A 13,629-nucleotide genomic window follows, 5' to 3' on the forward strand; every position below is an offset into this window, starting at 1 on the left:
ATTTCATTGTGGATATGATAGAGAGCAACTAGGTGGCACTGCAGTAGATAAAGCACCAGGCTGAAAATCATAGCCTTTTCTTCATGAATTCAAATGTGGTCTTGGATAACTTAATAACTGTATGACCCTAAACAAGTCACTTAACTGACCTTGCCTTAGTTTTCTCATCTGTACCTGGGGAAGGAAGTAGCAAACCACGCAAGTAGCTCTGTCTAGAAAACCACAAATAGGATCACAAAAGAATTGGTCATGATTACAATGACTAAATAACATAATAAAGAACCACTGGAATTTACTGAGTGGCATGTTTGTGTGTATGTGTGTGTGTGTATGCGCGTGCACGTATGTGAATGTGAAATATAATCACATCTGTATTTTAGAAAGATCCATTTGACATCTGAATGGAGGATGGTCTGGAATAGGGAGAGAGATGAGGAAGGGAGGTTAACCAATAGGTTATTGCAATAGTCCAGGACTGAAGTACTGAGGGCCTGAAACAGCATCAGAGGAGAGAAAGAAGGGTATTTGAGAAATGTTACAAAAGTAGTAGTGACAGTACTTGAAAATTGATTAAAGTAGAAACTCTAAATTAAACTGGACACAAAAGAGGTCTCCAATACCAGATGCCAACTGAAGTGGCTGATGGCCCAGGCTATTTGGAGCTGGAGGCTGTGACAGAGAAGACTGGAAGGACTCCAGGATTTGAGAGCTGGTATGTTAGCACAGGTGATTGGCTTTACAGCACTATCAATCATCCTCTTTTCTCCCTCCACACCATATACCTCAGACAGTAGCAGTTGAGACTAGAGACTGAAAGGTTTCCATTACTTACAAGGATCAACTTGACGGAAAAAATCATTTTACATTTGGAAAAAAGTGTTTTCTGGAATTCACCTTAGGTGTCCTATTGAACTAAGAGATCCAAGTTTTTAAAGAACATATTACAAGGAATGGCATATGTAAGACATGACGTTTAAGGAACGGTCTTCTTTGATGTTAAGCTAGGGTTTCATAGAGTTATATAAAAGGGAGTATTAGCATAAAGGAGAATACATAGCTTTAGCTCATTAGCTCAAAATGTAGCACATATTGTATCTAGATAGTACTCCAGCATGGATACTAAAATAAAGACCTATGTAACACTTTATTCTTGTAAGATTCTAGTTTAAGTCAGCTATAAAAATTAAAATTTATAATAAAGTGGTATGTTCAGACAAATAGAATCATGACCAAGTTTCTAACAGTTATTTTAATAGTAGTTTAAACTTCATGGAGTATCATACTTCTTGGAGTCAAGTCAACAAGCATTTCTTAAGTGCTTACTAATTCCCAAACATTGTTCTATATGACAGAAATACAAATAAAAGTAGAAAGAAAGACAGTTCCTGCCTGCAAGGAGCTTACCTTTTAATGAAGGAAGACAATACAAAAAAAGAGAGCTGAAAAGTTCTTGGGGATAGAATGGAGGGGAAAAATTAAGGAATGTAGCTAAAAAAGAAGGAAGAAATTGGCATACTTACATGCCCAGGACAGATGCACAGGAATGGATCATGATCTACTTCATTCAAGGCAATGCCCATGCTAATGAAGCTAGAGATTTACTGAAGTATTGAACCCTTTTTAAAACTTTTTTTAAAATTCTGAATGCAAACTCCCCCAAAAAGAACACTTCCTCATGTACAACAGCAAATAAAAAGGAGACTAATTTTTATTTGGTTTATTCTAGTTTTCAGAGAATTCATTTCTTGCATAAGGTTCACCACCTTCTCATTTCAAATTGCTTATTCTTCTTCCAATTCTTTCCTCCAGAGCTTTATTTCATGTTTTTTCTCTTTCTTAGTTTCTTTTAGGTATTCAGGTGGTGTTTCTGGAAAATCCCTTTTTTCCCCTTTGAATTTATGTTTGCAATGGTTAGTCCCTGGTTCCTTGTTGGAATTTCTCTTCTCTTCTCTCTCTTTATGTGTGTGTGTATGATATCTATATGTGTATAAATGTATGTGTAGATATGTGTCTATATATATATATATATACATATGTATACACAGCCACCTATATATGTGTTTGTTCGTATTCATACCAATCAATGTTTTACTTATCTCTCCAGCTTTAGTACCAGAATTGAAGCTTTGGATCAGGACCAGGCTTTGTCTCTTCATGTGCCTCTGGATAGGGTAGTCAGCCCTAGCTTCCTGGGATGAGCTCCACCTCCTGGTGCTAGGGCGTCCAGGATAGTTGAGGTTTCCAGTACTGGATCTTCAGGACCCTTTCTGGCATCTCACAGTGTTAGGGACTTCAGAACTCCTGAGCCTATATATAGTATGGTGGTAAGAAACTGATTGTTGCTACATTGTACACTAGTTACTACTGCCTGCTAGTTTCCTTGGGCTACCAAGGTCCTCACCTGCAGCTTTTTGATCATCCTAAGGCTTTCTCCTGGTAATCTAACCCTCTGAAATGCTGCCTTAGAAGAAAAGTGGAGCCTGGAACACAGAGCTTCACAGGTTATATACATGCCCTTTTCTTGGCTGAGGTGATACTCACTGTCTTTTCTGGTGGCTTTCCAATTGCTGGTGGCATTCTGACTTTTTTTTTGCAGTCCTGGGGTAGAAGTCATTCAGTATAGTTTCTAATTGCATTTCTTGATCATTATTCAGTCTCTTGTGAATGCCAGGGTTTTGCTGAACTTCAGCAGCTTTCTCATCTGTAAAATGAGGATTCTAGCAGCACCTTTCTCACAGAATTATTGTAAGGAACAAATAGGAGACCACATAAAGCACTTTGCTAATGTTAAAAGAGATACGCAAGTGTTAACTATGATGATGTAAAGTTTGAATGGTCTGTTCAGATTAAGCGGAAGATCAAGTATTAACAATTTATCAACTACTTTCTTCACAACAACCCTGTGAGGTGTGTTATAAAAGTATTATCTTCATGTTACAGATGAATAAGCTGAGGCTCAGAGAGGCTAAATGCCTTGCCCAGGACCACAAAGATGGTAAGTATGTGAGTTCATCTGAACTTGTATTTCTCCTGACTCTAAGGGAGTAATATTTCAATGCTGTACCACAAAACAGGGCTATGTATCTCCCTTTCTCCCCACTTCTACCATCCCCCAAAATGTCAATTTGTCATTAGCTTTGACATTAGATTCCAATTCCCTAGATACTGTAGTCAATACTCATGGAAGACTAAAAATAATAATAACTGATATTTTCATAGGGTTTTAAGTGGGTAAAATTATATATATATATATGCATATATATATATATATATATATATATATATATGCATCTCAAATGGGTTTTCCAGCAATAAAGATAAAAAAAGAACTACTGGTATAGTGCATAGGACACATTGTAGTGGTAATAAGCAATCTACTGCACCTTTCAGTATTTTTGGCATTTCTTCAAAAGACAGTGGCTCTCAAAGTATGGTCTGGGGACCCTGTGTGCAAGGGAAAGGCCTCCACAAGTTCAAAACTATGTTCATAATAATAAGATGTTTTAATTACTAATAGTTCACAGTGATAGATATAACACATAAATAAAAGTTCTTTGCAGAATCCCTGATATTTTTAAGAAAGGGAGGGCATTCCAACACCAAAGAAATGTTTCTGAGCCACATCTCGGAGGCCCTAAATAGTAGAGAATGCATCCCCCTACACTGCTAGAAGGCCCCTTATCTGAGGTTCTTGTACCAATTAAATTGGGGTCCGGGATCCACCCTATCACCAAAGGAGATGAAATTTCAACTTCTGTAGTTTTTGTTCCTGGCTCCAAACAAAAAGTAATTACTTTCCCACAAGATAGCTGTCACCAGGCAGTGTGGAATAATAGAGAGAGTCCTCCATTTGGAATCAAAAGACCTGGTTCTGAGGTCCAGCTTTTACACTTAGTGCCTCTGTGACCATGGGCAAGGATTTTACCACTATGTGTGTCAGCTTTCTTCTTCACAAAAGAAGGAATATTCCAAGATCTCATCTACTGTTAAATCCTAACATTTTATTTTCTCTCTACTAAACTCCTGCATTCAAGGTCACCTCAAGGTAGGGATTTCACCTTGGATTCTTTCCAGAATGTTCTAGATATGCTACTGAGACCCAAATTCAAGATGGAATCTGGAAAACTGGAAAGAACTCAAAAGTACCTATCTGGGAATTCCCAAGATGACCACAGATAATAGGTGTTCTTGTTTGTTACAGCATGTTGACACCAAAGACATTCTACTAAGAAAGAGGTCATATGGATGAAATTAATGATTTAATCTGTAGTTATTTCAAATATTCCATTTTATAGGTCTCTTTTGTACTTTTTTACAGTGGCGGCTGTTTGAACAATTTTTTTCAGACTGAAGTAGGCAAAGAAAAGAGGGGTATTTAACATGGTCACACTCTTCTTCAAGAGAACCCAAACCATCTCGAGGTCATTGGAGGGACAGCAGAGGGCCTGCAAAGGCCAGCAGAGCAAAACAAAGATTAGCAACAATGACATCATCAGTGAACATCTGCCCCTTTGAACCACCCAAGTGCCTTCCAGATGTGTTCCCATGGGGAGCAACACTGAGTATAAACGTACTGGGCAAGGGTTCTCTGGAAGTGAACCTCCATTGTGGTGTGGGAACCGAGGAGAAAGCATACCCTTAAGTGGGTCTTCACTCACTTTATTTGCTGTGATTTTGAATAAGCATGCCCTCTGGTTGGCTGGAAAGAGGAAACATCAGTGGGGACTCCTAATCTCCCCTTTGAGTAAATGTTGACACCTCCCCCCCCCAATTGCTTTGAAATGAAGGTCACTTTTCTGGGAGCCCACAGAAATTGGAGTGTCCCCAAGGGCAGCGTTTAGAAAATGTCTAGAAGAGTCCCAAGCAGTAGGACCGGGAAGTTGGAAATCTGCATCTGGCTCCTCCTAGACCTCGGAGTAAAAATGTGCCGTTTATACATTGCTTCGAAAGTTTGTAAAGAGCTTTGCCTCTGCAACACTGGAGCTTTTAGAAAGGAAACATTTACTTCAAAAGGTATCATCCCAATACTTGTCTACTCACCTTAACAATGGAAGACCTAATCCTTGCGGCCCCTTTGGCAAGAGGGGAGAGGGGGTCACTGGGGAACTGAGAGGAATTAGGTGCATAGTTTACTGGGTTCCTGAGGAGCTGCAGAGACCAGTCTCAGTTGCAACTTCACAGTCGACCACGGAGCTTGGGTCCCAGGCACCTTGGTTTCTCGGGGCTACTACGTTCCTGGCTCACTCCCCGACCCCCACCGCCGCCTGCAAAAATGGACTCCAAAGTCACTGTCGCTTCCAGTACCCTAGAGGGACACCGCTGCCGCTAGAAACTGGGAATAAATAACAGAAAGTAGACACAAAAACCCCGGGCCCCATTTCTAGGACCCATATTTGGGTAGGGGAAGCAGAGCGACGACACTCGCTGAGGGAGCGAAAGAGAGGCTGACCAGATGGCACACGCAGCCAATCAGAAGTCGGCATTCGAGCCACGTGGCAAGAATGCAGCGGGTTTCCCGGGCAAACCGAGCCCGCGCAAAAACCTGAAGACGCATTTTCCAAGGGGGGGGGGGGAAGGAGCGAGTTGCTGCAAACTTCTTTCCTTGAAAAACAGTTACCTGACAGATTTATGGGCTCAGTTCCTCTCCCCTCCTCTTTGCTACACTCCCCTGAGCTGTGCTAAATGGCTCACCTCCGGGCCCCCCCTACTCCTAGGTAGGTGGAACCTCCCGGAATTCTGGAACTATCGGCAAAAAAGTACGTCAGTCAGAATACCTGCTGCATCTCTCTCTTTCTGTCTCTCTGTCTCTGTCTCTCTCTCTCTCTGTCTCTGTCTCTCTCTCTCTCTGTGTGTGTGTCTCTCTCCTCTTCTTTCTCTTCTCTCTCCCTCCTTTCTCTCTGTCTCTCTCTCTCTGTCTCTCTCTCTCTGTCTGTCTGTCTCTCTCTCTCTCCATCTCTCTCTCCATCTCTCTGACACTCTGTCTTCTCTCTAACACTATTTTCCGTCTAACACTCTTCACCTCTCTCTCTGTCTCTCTCTCTCTGTCTCTCCATCTCTCTGTCTCTCTTTTCTCTTCTTTCTCTTCTCTCTCTCTTCTCTTCTCTCTCTTTCTCTCTGTCTCTCTCTTCTCTTCTGTTCTCTCTCTTTGTCTCTGTCTCTCTCTCTTCTCTTCTCTTCTATTCTCTACTCTTCTCTCTCTCTTTCTCTCTGCTCCCTCCCTCCCTCTTTTTCGCTCCTCTCTCCCTGTCTCCTCTTGCGCTCTGTCAGGCTGTACTTGTCTCTGTCTCACACTCTGTCTTGTCCCATTCTCTGTCTCTTGCTCTGCCATGTTTGTCTCTCTGTTGTCTCTCACGCTATCTCTGTGTTTTTTTTTTTTTCTATCTCTGTCTCACTCTTTGTGTCTTTCTTGGTCTGTCTCTTTTCTCTGTCTCTTGCTGTCTCTGTCATCTCTGTCTCACTCTCTATCTCTGTCTCATCCTCTGTCTCTCTTCTCTCTCTCTCACTTGCTTTCAGTCTCTGTCATCCCTCACTCTGTCTATCTCTGTCTCCCTCTCTATCTTTTGTCTGTCTCTCTCTCACCTCCTCCCTCCCCTGCTTCCTGTCTTTTCCAATTCCCATCAACAAAAGTCTTGCAGCTCTAGAGTTGCAATGCAGGCCTGCTACATTCAGGTCCAGCATCCAGACAGTGCAGGCCAATGGTGGTAAGAAGCTTGGGAAGATAAAGACTGGCATTTCTTCAACTGAAGGTTTTAGCAGCTAAAGAAATTGAAGTTGATGGTGGTAAACTCTTTTTTGGGGGGCAAGTGGGGGGACCTTTACTCAGAAAACAGTACAGGCCTGGAAAAGGTCACCAGAGAATTGTAGCAGAAACATCCCCAGTAACCCTGCCCCCTTTGAACTATGTCTTCCAGGCATGTTCACTGGCCAAGGGCTCTCTAGGATTGTGCTTTCTCCCCTCTAGTTGTGTGAAAACTAATGAGAAATGGTATCCCATATAACTCTAATAAGATCATATTTCTGCTTGGCACTGTGCCCACCACACAAGAGGTGCTATATGTATGTATTTATGTATTTGCATATCCAACTGTGTTATACTTCTATCTTTCCCCTTCTCTTGTTCTTCTTCCTTAGCCAATATTGTTTATAGGTCCAAGAATGTCTAGGGTAGGAGATGGAGAGGGAAAAAAAACAACCACAAGCAGGTGGTCTTTATACTTCTTTTTATAAAATTTTGATTCCCATCTTCCCTTCTCTGTGTTCTGTCTATCCTTTATTTTTATAGCTTTTTATTTTTCCAAATACACACAGAACCTCACATTCCAAAAGTTTCTTCCTCTCTCCCTTTCTAGCCCTCCCCTAGACAGCAAGTAATCTACTGTAGGTTAAACATGCCCAATTATTTTAAACATATTTCCATTTTCATCATTCTGTTCAAGAAAAACCAGATTAGAAGGGGAAAAAACATGAGAAAGAGCAAAAAAGCAAACAAACACCACAAGCAAACAAAAGGGGAAATCTCGTGCTTTGATCCACATTCAATCTCCATGGCTCTCTCTCTGGATGTGGATGGCATTGTCCATCCCCAGTCTATTGGAGTTTTGTCTTTATAGTTGAAGGGAAAAATTCTTCCTGTGTCACATGATGTGGTATTTGAAGATTGGTCTTCCCAAATGAAATGGTGGGAAAGATAATCCATGAAACTATATCTGGCGGCAAATTCATGAGGTCCCTTTCAAATAAAGCACAATGTGGATGGAGCCCAAGGATGAAACAATTCTTGTTATGGATAAGAAGCTAAAAATCAAGATGTTCATTTTGAGTACCCAAAGTTTCAGCTGTAAATGCAGAATGATTCAAGACTATTGTTAATTTAAAGAAAAACAAGGTGGCTTGGTAATACTCTAAATTCAAATTTTTATTTGTTTTTACAGCTTGTGAAAGGAGCTAGTGGAAGGAACATTGGCTTTGAAGTCAGAAGATCTGGACTGAAATCCTCTCTCTGCCACAAATTGTGTACCTCTTCAAAAATCTCTTATTCTTCCTCGGCCCCAATTTCACCATCTGTTAAATGAAGAGACTGGATTATAGTCAGCATGGCGCAATGAAGACAAAACATTGATTTTGATTCAGGTAATATGGGGATCAATCAGGACTGTGTTACCTTCTCAATGTCTGACTGTGCACGGGCAAGCTTTTAATATTTTGGGGTCTCACTTATAGATCATATGTGAAGGGGTTGGTTTAACAAACTTCCAAATTCCAGCTTTAAATCTGTGATTTAAATTTAAATCTGATTGCCTCCCCCCAAAAAGGGAAAAATAATAATGGGATTTATATTAGGAAAGAGGGGAGGTAGGGGGTCAGACTAAACTAAGGATATGTAATAAACACACTTAAATGAAACTGAGGAGATATAGTCAAATAGCAAATATTATATACATTGCCAAATTTTAAATATTAAGAAACATTAAATGTGTCTAACTGAATTTTTCAGTATTCAGCTGGATATTTGTTTTTGGAGTTTATATTCTATAGTATCTTATTATCCTGAAAAGCTTAGTGTGTCTCCCCAACAAGCATTTCATTTCAGCTGTGTGTGAATACATACCTGATTTGATGATGTTAACTGGCTCAACCAAAGTAGCAAAAAGTACATTTTGGTTATAAATATGTGATGCTAACAATGACAATTCTTATTTCCAGTAATCTTTAAGATGTGCAAAGTGTATTTTTCCTGACAACTCCATGAGGTAGGTACATCTGCAGAGGAAAAAACAAATCAGGATTCTAAATTCTATCTCTTTTAACATATACCAATACTTTCCATTGACAAGTAAACATGCATTCAAACATCTGGCTTTTGTAGCTGTCTGATTCTAGATAAGCTGTCATTTGGGGATCATTTAGACAGAGCCTAAGCACAGTCACAAATGCATTTGCCATGTAATCATTAAATGCACAAAATGAGAAAGGTACCATAGGACTAGAAAAGGGAAAATGTCCTGATTTCAGCAAAATGAGAGTAGAATCTGTAAACTCTAGGCCAGTGATTTTGGTTGCTGAAAAAAAAAAGTCTAGAAGCATTTATGAAAGGGAAGGGCAGTGAATATTTAGGAAAGGAAGAAGTTATCACACAGAGCTAGGCATGACCATCAAAAATAGGATCTATCAGAGTAATCTTATATCCTTTTTAGACACGGTTACTAGATTGGTAGATCACATGAATACCATACCTCTAAATCACCTAGATTTTTGTGAGAGCATTAAAAAAATCTATTCATGTAGACAGGATGAAGAAATGTTGGCTAGGCAGGAGTACTAGGTGAATTTGAAACCGAATGACTAGACTCCAAGTATATAGTGACTAATGGCTCCATGTCAGATTCAATGGCAGTCTCTACTGGAATATTCCTGGGATGTGTCCTTGGCCTTGTACTATTTAACAATTTCTTGAAGGAAGGCACAATTGGTATGAGTATTTGAATTATGAAATATACTGAATATGATGGTCTGCCTTTAAGATGCTTTACAATAATTTGTCCACATTACTTACAGAAGCCAATAGTTGGAGAAATCATTTATGATATGGTGGAAAGGACACTAGCTGTCAGTTAGAGGACCAGGGTTCCAGGATAGCCTCTGAACATACTACGTGTATGCCTTTGCACAAGGTACAACCTCCCTGAGTTCCAGTTTCCTCATGTGTACAATAAGGAGATTGGACTAAATGGCCTCTGAGGTTCCTTCCACGCTCTTCAGTGATGCTCTCATTTCAGTTGATCACTTTTTACTTATCATACTGTTTTCTAACAATTCAAGATATCCTAAAGTAGCATGGGCTGCTTTAGGAAGTAGTGGTCCTCATTGTTGCTCACTGAATAGAAACAGAAGACCAATTGTTGGGCATTATAGAAAAGAACCTTGCCCAGGCATGGGTTGAACCAGATGGTCTCTGAATTCTGTTTCAGCACAGAGATTCTGTGATGCTATGGTTTTATTTAATTTTTGAAGAGGGTTTTTAATTTTTTCTTTCTTTAGTTTGTAATCATCTCTGAAATTTTGCTAGAATTATGTAATACCTTTAAAAATATTTGACAGTATAACACACACTGTCTATCATGAGTACCAGAAGTAAGCTCAAGTAGGATATATTTATATTTTTTCCTATATTTAGGATTTGGTACAGTTCACCTGTTTTTCTAATTATTTGAATGTAATTAGCACTTTTGTTTTCATATCACTTAAGATGTCCAATTTTATCCTTTTATCCAAAAATGAACTTTGATATAGAAAATATATAGTTAAAAATACCGTCATTATTTTGGCTCTGAGAAGTCATTTTGGCCATCATTTGCTTAGGTATCATACAGTGTTAGTATGTGGAGTGCTTGACTCTTGACCAAATTGACTATTTGGTTATGCAATTAATTTCAGTCTCTGATGATGTCCGGAGGAGCTAGGTGTGGTGAAATGGATGGAGCCCTGGGCCTGAAGTCAGGAAGACTCACCAAGTTCAAATCCAGCCTCAGATATTGAGCTGTTTGACCCCAAGTAAATCACTTCACCCTGTTTGCCTCTATTTCCTCATCTGTAAAAATGAACTGGAGAAGGAAATGGAAACCCACGTCAATATATTTGCCAAGAAAACCCACACTGGGGTCACAAAGGATGTTGCTAAAAACAACAACAGTGGATGTCCTCTCTGGCTGAGTACACATATTATATGCAAACAAGATAGCCATATTGACAGGTTAAATGTCTGTGTCTCCCACTGTAACGTCTTTGTTCATGAAGTAGGGTGAAAAGCAATACACTTTTAAATCACCCTCAGTTCTGACATTCTGCAAGTGAAACCCAGTTCAAATTTAGCACTTTTTATACACTGAAAATGTTTGCAGGCTAAGCCTGAGAAATTTAGTAAGGGAATTACAGTTTTATTACATGCTGGTTCTCCTTTGAGGGTGTGTGTGCATAGGTACATACGTTTGTGTACATGCATGTGTGTGTGTGTGTGTGTGTATCCACTACCAAACCAAATTAAAAAGAGATAGAGACTAGACCAGTGATTTCATTGGTATAGGGAACTCCGGAAAAAACCTCTCCAAATGCAGGTCAGCACCATCTCTGCAAATAAGAGTCTTAGGTAGTTGCACAGAAAATTGAGAAGTTAATTTGTCCATGGTCACACAACCAAAATGTATCAGATGCTAGACTTGAACCCGGCTATTCCTCTTTCTAAGGCTGGCTTTCTATATACACTATACTGTGCTGTTTAACAAAGTTTCAAAGAATAGTAAGCATATAAAGGAGTTGATATTCTAGGCTTATTATGATTTTCTTTCTTTGCTTTAGGCATTTTGCTTCTGTACCACCCAGGGGCACCCCATCATACATGTGGGCCCCAGAAAACCTAGCCCAGCTTCAGAGAACTCTGTGTAAGTTAATTCTCTCAGGATCACCGCTCATGAGCCCCCACTAATTACTTTTACTGGCCAGATAGAGGACACAGTTCAAAGCAAAGACTTTTAGTGAAATAGCAGAGTTAAAAAAAAAAAGTAGTAGTAATAGATCACTGCCTCCACCATCAACTTGGGGCACATTCACCCAGAAAAATACATTGTCAGTGAAGAGAGTGGATAAATAGGAATCATATGAAAAGACATACACATAGATACTATGTGTAGCCAGTATAGGCGTATGTGTGGCCAATATACACATTGAGGCCCTGACGCTGCAGGGCCACCAATGAATCCTGGTATTGTAATCATGTTGCCCTGCTGGACCTACTCCTTGAAAAGTATGACAATGCTATTGCTTCCCTAATGAAGTGAACCTGTCTAGCTTCTAGACTTCATATATTCAGGGACCGGTTCTGGCTATCTTAGCTTCTCTGTGCCAAGATTTTTATGATAAGAAAGCCCTAGCCTGATTAGTATAGCCTGTCAGCTTTTGAATCATAACTAAAATTATGAGCTATCACACCTAATCTAGCAGTAGTCACCTTCAACTTTGTCCCTAACCCTGACATCAGTTAGACAGAGCATTCCCAGACTAAGAGTCCATTGTTTTAATTACCATGTCTGGTGCTGAATTGTAATCTGTTGTCCCAGACAACTGTCTGACATAGTTAGGAGGTACTATACTGCAACTGTTTCTGGAGTAAGAAACTCTGGGGTCAAATCCCCCAGTGGGGCTACCTGTATGATTTTGGCCATGTCACTTAACTTGCTTAGGCCTTAGTGCCTCACATGTTAAATGAGAGAATTGGACTAGATGATCTGAGTGATGTTCCAGTTCTCTGATCTTTATACTTCCCATTTAAGAGACTTTGTCCCTCACAGATTCATCCCAGAGAGCTCAATTAAGGAAAGCCCATGAGAAGAATGGGGAGGAAGCTGAGCTAAAATGCTTACTTCACTCTCCAGATTCTTTCTGAACTGGGATGCACATGTCTAAGAAGGAACAGATCTAAGTGTAGGCAACATTGCCTTTCACTCTCTTGGGTATTCCCACCTTGATTATGTGTAACTGTCCACAGAGGGAAGAAAGCTCCGGTGCTGGGATTTTTTCCTTCTGTTACCTAACCAGGACTAAAACTGGCTCAAAGAATCTTACTAATATAAAGGGAGAAATAGAATTCTGAGTTCTTTCCTACCTGACTTCTTTGCTTTCAACATTTTCCTCCAACTATTTGCATTGTGCTAACTCTTCTAAATTAGTCCTGACCTGGCTTGTTGCTTTGATGGAATAATAAATGATTAGTGACTAAATCCAAAATAGAAAAGAACAGATCAAGGCATATTTTGCATAGATCTAAGACAGGGCTGAACAACTACAGATTATTTTGGGCACACATTGGGGTGTACCCAAATGAATACTAGCTAAATATTAAATAAAACCAAGAGACCTTTCAAACAAACAAATTCCTTCCTTCTGTTCTTTTCCTTTTGATGGCTTCCAACTCCAGGCTCTCTTTTCTATTGGGATAAATGATCCCGATGTCTCTTCTTTCAACCACAGGTCCTTTTTCAGAAATTATTCTGTCTTCCACTTCCTTTACATACCAAATATTCTTTCCTTAAACACACTGCTCTTTACATGATTACCCTATTGTTACCTTAGGTATCATTTATGACACTGTGGAAATGATAGGAATAGCTGACATTTATATATCACTTTCCAGGTTGCAGAGTCATTTATATACATTAATCCCATGAGGAAAATGAGGCCCAGACAAGTTAAATTGCCTTATGGTTCAGAAGGAGATTCTAACCAAGTTTTTCCCAACTCCAAGTCTTGATGCTCTTTCACCTCTTGTGTTTAGACTAGGGCAAGTTTGGATTTAGAATAGTGGTCCTATTTTGGCATTAGATGGCACTAGATCCCCTGAGGTGAATCAAGTTTCTTTTCCCAGCTAGGCTTCATTTCATTTAGGAATCTTCCCAGGGCTCTTCTTGATTAGAGAGGTTTCCTAATATCTTGCCTTGGTTTCTTGATTTCTCCATTTCTTATTCTACTTCTTCCCCAACAGGGGTCAGTATATCCTGGGTCATTGGCACATAGCCTTTTCTGGGCTCTTTCATTTCTCCTAATCCAAAGGGTATAACATCACTTAACAACCAGGAATGG

This window comes from Sminthopsis crassicaudata, chromosome X (genome assembly GCF_048593235.1).
Source record: "Sminthopsis crassicaudata isolate SCR6 chromosome X, ASM4859323v1, whole genome shotgun sequence".
Lineage (NCBI taxonomy): Eukaryota > Metazoa > Chordata > Mammalia > Dasyuromorphia > Dasyuridae > Sminthopsis > Sminthopsis crassicaudata.